Raw genomic sequence first — 7,983 nt, forward strand, 5'->3', positions numbered from 1 at the left:
GAGCTGCGAGCCCCGGGAGCGGGGCAGCGCCGGCGGAGCGCGCTCCGAGCTCTCCCTGGGACGGAGAACAGCGGGGAGGGAGAGCCCGCCTGGCTCCAGCGGGAGCACGGAAGGTTTGCTCTGTGCGGGTCACTCGCTCTGGATTCCCCGGGACCAGCCTGTCCTCTCCATCCTGCCGCAGGGTCCCTCAGATCGGGGGCTCGTACCCGCTGCTTTCCCACTCCAATCGACCAGCCAAGCTTCAGCCCTCATCATCCTGTTTTGGGGCTGGCACAAACCCCAACCCTCCAGTTCTTCCCAGACACACCAAACTGAAAAGACAGCCCACATCTGAGTAGCTGGAATCCGTTTGGACCTGTGCCGTTTCCAGAGCAAGGAGGTCAGGAACTACTCCCTCAAGTGTGCCAAGGAGCACAGCACTCAGCACCGAGAACAAATTTGTTTCCTACCCCTCATCTCCAGAAACACTCATGGGTTTGGCTGGGGGTGTCAGCAGGGATGGGTTTGAGTTGCACCTCTAGGATGGAAAACACACAGGTTGCAGACACCAATTTTTCAGGACTGCCCTAAAGTTACCCTAGATGGTCAGCCTGTTGTGTAAAGCTTTGTCTTCTGGTATATCCTGTGCATGGGATGTGTTACCACATGATACCAAAGGAAAAATAATAATTGGTGGGAACATTAATTAGATAGAAATCAAAATGGTCCAGAGCTGAAGGCTTGTATGGGTAATACTTGAGATCTCTGGGTAATACTTGACACCCACATTCATGTCTGATTTGGGAAATTTCTGCTACAAATCAGACCTGTGGGTAAAATGGGGCTCTTAAGACCTGCAAGTGAGAGCAGATGACATGAAGGAGCCCATTTTCAAGTGGCACTGGATGCTATTCAAATTACAGAGCGATTACAATAAAGCCAGGTGCTCTGTTTCCAGCTCTTTTTGGTTTGTTTGTTTGTCTTCCCCCACTACCATGGATCACAGGAAAATCCTTTGCCTGGCTTATGCCAGCCCAGGCCCTGCCCAGCCACAGCAACAGCGTTGTTTTTCCTGAGATAAAAGCTGGTTTGGGACAGAATGTACCTGTGTGTGACACAAATCACAGCCTGGGAGACAAACCCTGCAGCAGGGCATGAGCCTGGTAGGACCTGATGACCTTGCCATGAATTAGTCACAGCACAAAGAATGTAAGATTGGTGTTGGGGTAAGAGAAGACGTTACAGCCTTGCTGGTGCCTGGCCTTGGATGTGTGTCTGCAAGAGATTTTCCTTCAGGAGACAAATCTGGAAGCCACTGCTCTCACTTGGTCCAGGCAAAGCAGAAATTTGGAGGAAATATGATAAGAATGAGAGCTGAAGCTGTAAACAACATCTTGTGGAAAATGCTGAAAAAAGCCTGTGCCCAAGTCCTTGGATACCTAATTCCCTTAGAAGATCCTAGAAAGGAAACCCAGGGTAAAGGAACAAGCCCAATTCTCCCAGCCTGGCTGCAGAGCAGAGGGGCACCAGGTGTCTGTATCACAAAGAAAAGCCATTTTACAGCTGTTCACAAGGGATGAGACGTGCACAGGCACTGCCTGTTTTCCTGAGAGCTGCAGACTCTTCTTTTAGGGCTGCTGGGCAGGAGTTTGGACTCAAGTCCTTTCCCTGCATTCTAACTGGTGATGCTGTCCAGCAAATCCAGTTGAGGCTTCAGAAATATGATTTTCAAAGGGATCCAAGTGATGAACACAAGCTGTACCTGTCCAGCCCAAACTGTCTCAAGCCTGATCTACTCATTCAAAAGATTCTTTTGAAATGTTTGGCTTGTTTTGAGTAGAGAGCTGGGAACTCTCTGTGTCCATGGCACATTCATTCTCCCTGGCTTTTCCACCTGGGGAGACTCCTCTGCCTCACTCATTTGCATTCAAGGTTTGTTTCAGTGGAAGAGGGGATCGGACAGATATTTTTCATGGAGAAATTCTGGGGTGAACTTAGAATCCACAACAAGAAAGGTCACTGTTTGATTTAATTATTTTGAGTTGTTTTCCACCCTGTACTCGGAGCAGCCCTCGCCGCTCAGTAATTAGCAGTGGAGTGGAGGGGGAGCGCGCTGGACTTTGGCCCCATCTGACCTGATCCATACAACATTTCTGATTAATGCACCTGGTCACATGGCAGCTGTCAGCGACTTGTTGCTGGGCATCCAGAGGTTTCCAAGGGAACCGCTCCCTCTCCTGCCGATGCTCCTCAACAAGTGAGGGAGAGCCGCGGTTCGGTCCCGACGCCAACCGGACAGAGGATGGGAGCAAAGGTGTGCGGAGGAACACCCGAAACAGAAAGAACTCGCGTGGAGTTCAGTGATGCTGCTCGAGCAGAGCCCTGCGGGGCGTGCTCGGCTCCCCGAGCTGTGAGTGCCTTTCGCTCGGCCCTGCCGGCCCTGAGTGCCTTTGGCTCAGCCCTGCCAGCCCTGAGCCGCCTTTGGCTCAGCCCTGCCGGCCCTGAGCCGCCTTTGGCTCGGCCCTGCCAGCTCCGCGAGCCGTGAGCTGCCTTTGGCTCGGCCCTGCCGGCCCTGAGTGCCTTTGGCTTGGCCCTGCCGGCCCTGAGCCGCCTTTGGCTCAGCCCTGCCGGCCCTGAGTGCCTTTGGCTCAGCCCTGCCAGCCCTGAGCCGCCTTTGGCTCGGCCCTGCCGGCCCTGAGCCGCCTTTGGCTCGGCCCTGCCAGCTCCGCGAGCCGTGAGCTGCCTTTGGCTCGGCCCTGCCGGCCCTGAGTGCCTTTGGCTTGGCCCTGCCGGCCCTGAGCCGCCTTTGGCTCAGCCCTGCCGGCCCTGAGTGCCTTTGGCTCGGCCCTGCCGGCCCTGAGTGCCTTTGGCTCGGCCCTGCCGGCTCCCCAATCTGTGAGTGCCTTTGGCTCGGCCCTGCCGGCCCTGAGCCGCCTTTGGCTCGGCCCTGCCGGCCCTGAGAACCTTTGGCTCGGCCCTGCCGGCCCTGAGCTGCCTTTGGCTCGGCCCTGCCGGCCCTGAGTGCCTTTGGCTCAGCCCTGGCGGCCGCTGCTCACCCATCCCAGCCCATGCACCCCGCACACGCCCGTCCAAGCAAACCACACCACACACTCAATAACAGCTCCAGAGCAGAGATGCTCCATGGGAGTTCTGCAAGAGGAGCTCAAGGATATGTTTCAGATCCCTTTCCTGAGGTGTGTTTCAAAAGTCTCTTATAATCACAGAGGCCTCAGTGGAAGCTTTCCGCCACTGCACGCACGGATCCAGCCTACCTGCATCCTTTGCAGGCTGGCACGGAGCTCCCACGCAGACCAATCTCCTCTCCCTCCCCCAAATCCCTTTCCCTGCACATGCAGCTCTGCCCACACGCAGGCGGGGCAGCCTCCACGCACAGCAGCTCCTCGCACCTCCCTCCACAGTCCCTCCCTGTGGAGGTGCTACCTGCAGGCATCAGGCTCTGAGCACACAGCCCGGGAGCGATCCCTGCCTGTTTGCACACACAGCAGAGAGCCACACACAAGTTGGGAAATAACTCTAATATCACTGAGTCCAGCTGTTAACTCAGTACTGCCAAACCTACCTATCAACCTTCCAGTGCAAAGGGAAACTGAGGCACAGGCAGTCTCTGTAACCTCTCTGCAGGTCAGAGAGTACTCAGAGCTACAGCTTTGAGCACAGCAGGAGGAGGCTGCAGGACAGAGGATCACAGAGTGGTTTGGGCTGGAAGGAACCTTTAAGATCACCCAGTTCCATCCCCTGCCACAGGCAGGGACACCTTCCACTAAACCATTTACATGATGGGAAGGGAAAGATTCAGTCTGGTTCCTCTACTTTGTAACTTACATCACAGCGTTTCATGCAGGAGGTGTATCCGACTGACGAGAAACGTTATTTGGACTAAGACCAAAGGATTTACAAGAGGAGTGTCCTGGGTTTGGTTCGGGTAATGATAATTTTCATTCTAGTAGCTGGAGGCACGACCAAAACTGCCTGCGAGACAGCGTTAAGTGAAGGATGCACCAGGAAAGTACAACTCCAGGAGGGGCAGGGGAGGCTACAAATGAACAGCAGCTCGTTAGAGTCGAGGTCTGGACAGGCTCAGATGCTGCTGTGGGGCTGAGCTCCCCCTCCACGCTCAGATTACGCCTGCCAAAGGACAAGGGGGTGCTTGTGTGGAATAACCCACTTTTAATGAGGCGTCTGCCAAAGGCACAATCAAGGAGCGGCAGAGTCGCTGACGCCTCGGGGGAGTGGGGATGTCTCTCGTGCCTTTATCTCGGTGCCGCATTGAACCCCGTGTGCCTGTGCTTGAACTGGTGACATTGAGACCATCACAGACATAATGAGGAGGAAGAGGTCGCTCCGAGGCGTGTGCCTGGCCTTGCTGGGGTTTGTGCTCGCAGCTCCCGCAGGAGACGCTCGGCTGCTGCAGCACTTGAAAGGAGAATATTGTAAAAAACAAAGCCCATGCAAACAGAGTAAACAAGGAGCTTGAGAACGGGATCTGTCAGGGACTAGGGTAGCTTGTAAAGAGAGGTTAAGGGAAAAAAATTAAATAAATAAAAACAAGCTGAAGAGCAAACAAGAGCACTGGAGGCAATATTTCCACAAGCATTAAAAGTAGAACCTGTGCTCCATTTTCAGAAGTGCTTTTAACACACAGAAGTCATAATCACATGCCCTTCCAATAAAATCTGGGATTCTACTTCCCTCAGGTATTTTAGATGCTGCTTCTCTCAACACAGGGAGTCAGTGCCCCAGTGAAATTACCAGGCCAGTTTAAAACAAACAAAAAGAATTGGTTTTTCACACAGAACATAATTAAATCTTGGACTCGTTTGCCACAGGATATCTTGTAGCCTGAAAATATAAATAGGTTCAAAAGGTTTTAGACAAGATTACGGAGGTTTGGTCTATCAGTGATGATTAAACCTAATAGTTTGGATGCAACATCCAAGCAGACCCCACAGATTGCTGGAAGCTACAAAACTGCAGCTGGGAGAAGCCTTATTCTTTATTCAGCCTTGTGACCTGTCCTGGGTATCTTCCTCTGGTCACACCCAGGCCCAGCACACTGGGACAAGGACGTGTCTCCTGTGGAGCAGCCAGACCATGCTTATAGTGCTCCCTGCACCCCACTCCAACTCAAACACCCAAGCCTTGTTTTGGATGAAAATGATGGAAAATAAACCCCTTGTGAGGCGCTGCAGCGTGTGCTCTGCTAGAGAGCAGTCTTATTCATTAAGGGAATGGTCTTGTATGCATTTGGGCCTGTTATCAGTGACACTCCAAAGGGAAATGGACTACTTAAACCTATTATATCACTGCTTTATTCACCGTGTGCTGCCATTTACCTCCTACATGACGCTGGGCTCTAATAGCACCAGTTCTGAGAAACCCTGCACATTAGCCACAAGCAGCTCATTAATCCACTGTTTTCATTCTTGCAAAAAAATGGGCTCCAACCACATGAGAGCTCAGATGCCGAGTGCTCAGCCAGAACCAAAACAGCTCTGTTGTGCCAGCAGTTCTGAGGTAGCCCCAAACAGAACAGCACTTCCAGCTGATGGAGCACAAAGGGGGATCCTTGGGCTTGGAGGAACGAGGGCTGTGCAACCAAGGAACGGGACAAAGCTGTCAGCCAGCAGCTGCTGTGGGGAGACTTGGAAAATCCAATTCCTGGAGGCTCCAAGCCAGGTCTGTGTGGTGTTCACTGGGATGCAGCTCCATCCCAGGATATCAATTGTCCCAGACAGAAGGAAAAAAATGAAAGGCGTGTCTTGAACTCCAGCACAGGGAGACCATGAGCAGGCTGGGGACTGGCAGAATTAATTCCGAGCAGGTACAATGAGCTCTTCCTCGAGAGCCCTTGAGGAAAATGAAAGGCCCCATGTGCCAGCCCCAGGCACAGCCCGGGGAGTCCTTTGGCCGCTCCGCAAACACGCAGAGGTTGTGGCACAAAGCAGCTGCCACATCTGTTCCATCAGGGACAAGAGCCCTGTAAGGGCCTGGCCTTTCTCTCCCGAGCCTGCTCCTGCTCTGTGCTGAGGAGCCAAGCTGCTCCATCTCCTGGCTGCTGCATTCCCTGACCCAGCTCCTCTCCATCCAGGGCAGAGCTCCTGCAGGGCTGCGTGGGTGTCTCCAAACAGGATTATTGCTGCTGAAATCTCCAAGGCCAACAAATGAACCCTTAACTGGAAGATGGACAGGAGCTCACATGAAAACAACTGCTCATCCATGTGGGAGTAATAGAACATCTGTGTTCACAAACAAGGCACAAACCAGGAACAAGGGGCAATACTTTTTCATGAATGAGACTTCAGGAATCTGAGTTCTGTTCTTCTGGTCACTTTTTCCTGTCTTATTTATCCTGCCAGCTCTGTTCCTCTCACATATCTCTCCCAAAACCATCAGGGTACACAGAGTGTAGAATATCCTGAGTTGGAAGGGCCCCACATGGATCATCAAGTCCAATTCCTGAAAGTGTTGCTTTATTTGAGCTGGCTTAGTGAAAAATGCAGACTTAGAGGTGAGCAGTTGAGTTTATTTCTGCTCTTGGGTGAGGACATCAGTGAAATGGGAGGCAAGGGGTAGAGGGCTGCTGGTGGTGCCAGAATTCCTGCCTGGCTGGGCTCAGTCCTGCTCAGGAGAGCTGACAGCCCCACCATGCACACTGCCCAGGGAGACTGAGGTAGATAAAATCCCTCCTGCCAAAAGGAAATGTGATTCCAGGATCCTGCACCCTCCCTGCTCCAATGTGTCTGTGCAGAGCAGCTCTCAATGAGCAGGGAGCTGAGAGGCACTTACAGAAGCATTTAGTCTCACACAAAACATTCTCCTGGGGCACGAGGGGGATGGAGCAAGGCCGGGCAGACTCCTCTCATCCAGCTCCACTGAAATCAATACACGGTTAGGCAGCAACTCCAGCCCTTAATATTCCACCTCTGCCCAGTACCATGTTTGTGTTGAACTAGGAAGATCTAGACTAGACATGGGGAAAAATTCTTTGCAGTGATGGCAATAATATATCCTGCAACAATCACTACCCAGCTACAGACCTGCAGAGCCCTGAGCAGTGTGGGTGCCAGGCCCCAGCCCCAGGCTGTCTCTGCCCCTTTCCAGCTGAAGCTGCCGTGCCAAGCACCACGACAAACAAGCTGCAAACCCCTCTCCCCACCTCCTGCCTCTCCCTGCTTTCTCTCGTGATGCTTCTAATGAAACTAAGTGGCTGCAAGCAGAAAGTTTCCACTTCCCACCTCGGGGCTGATTAGCGCGGAGCTGCCGCCGGCAGCGTCCCGGCTGGACGGGAACCCTCGGGGGAGGGCTGCAGCCGCGCTCCGTGCCCTCTGCTCAGCGAGCGCCATTAGAGCACCGACTGCCTAGCCTGGCAACTGAGAGAGCGGCACCTCGCTGCTCTGCCTGCTGGGGCCCGAGGTCTCTGGAAAACACGGGCTGGTGCGTGGATGGATGATATCCTCCAGTCCTTGGCACACAGTTGCAGCAGCAGAACACAGAGAGGAAGAAGTGAAGTTCTTTTATCAGGCGTGCTGCAACAATCTTGGCTGGTGCTGCTCAAGGAGAGCTGGTCTCACCTACTGTTTTTGTGTGTGCTTAATGCTGTCAGGAGACACTTCCCTGCATCGCTGCTGGATGGAGACTCTTTGTGTCCTGAGGGGGTTTTTAAAAGGGGCAGGTGCCAGGTGCTGCTCCATCTCTCCATCGCTGAACAGGGCTGGCCCATGCCACATGCCCTCTCTTGCTCTTGGGCTGCACTCCCACACCTCAGAGTCCCTGGCAGTTCCTGGAAATCTGGGCTGAAACAGAAGGCTTGGGTTGCCCTGCGATCACCTTTGGGATGGGAGGGGAAAGTAAACAAGATTCTGCTCAGCACTGCAGAGACCAACTGCTCCAGTGTTGCCTGGCAGATGGGGCCCAAGAGGGAGACCATCTGTTTGTGAGAGAAGCCCTAAACTTCTCCCTGTGAGATCCCAGGCTGAAGAGATC

Source organism: Zonotrichia albicollis, chromosome 29 (genome assembly GCF_047830755.1).
Source record: "Zonotrichia albicollis isolate bZonAlb1 chromosome 29, bZonAlb1.hap1, whole genome shotgun sequence".
In the NCBI taxonomy this organism is placed as follows: domain Eukaryota; kingdom Metazoa; phylum Chordata; class Aves; order Passeriformes; family Passerellidae; genus Zonotrichia; species Zonotrichia albicollis.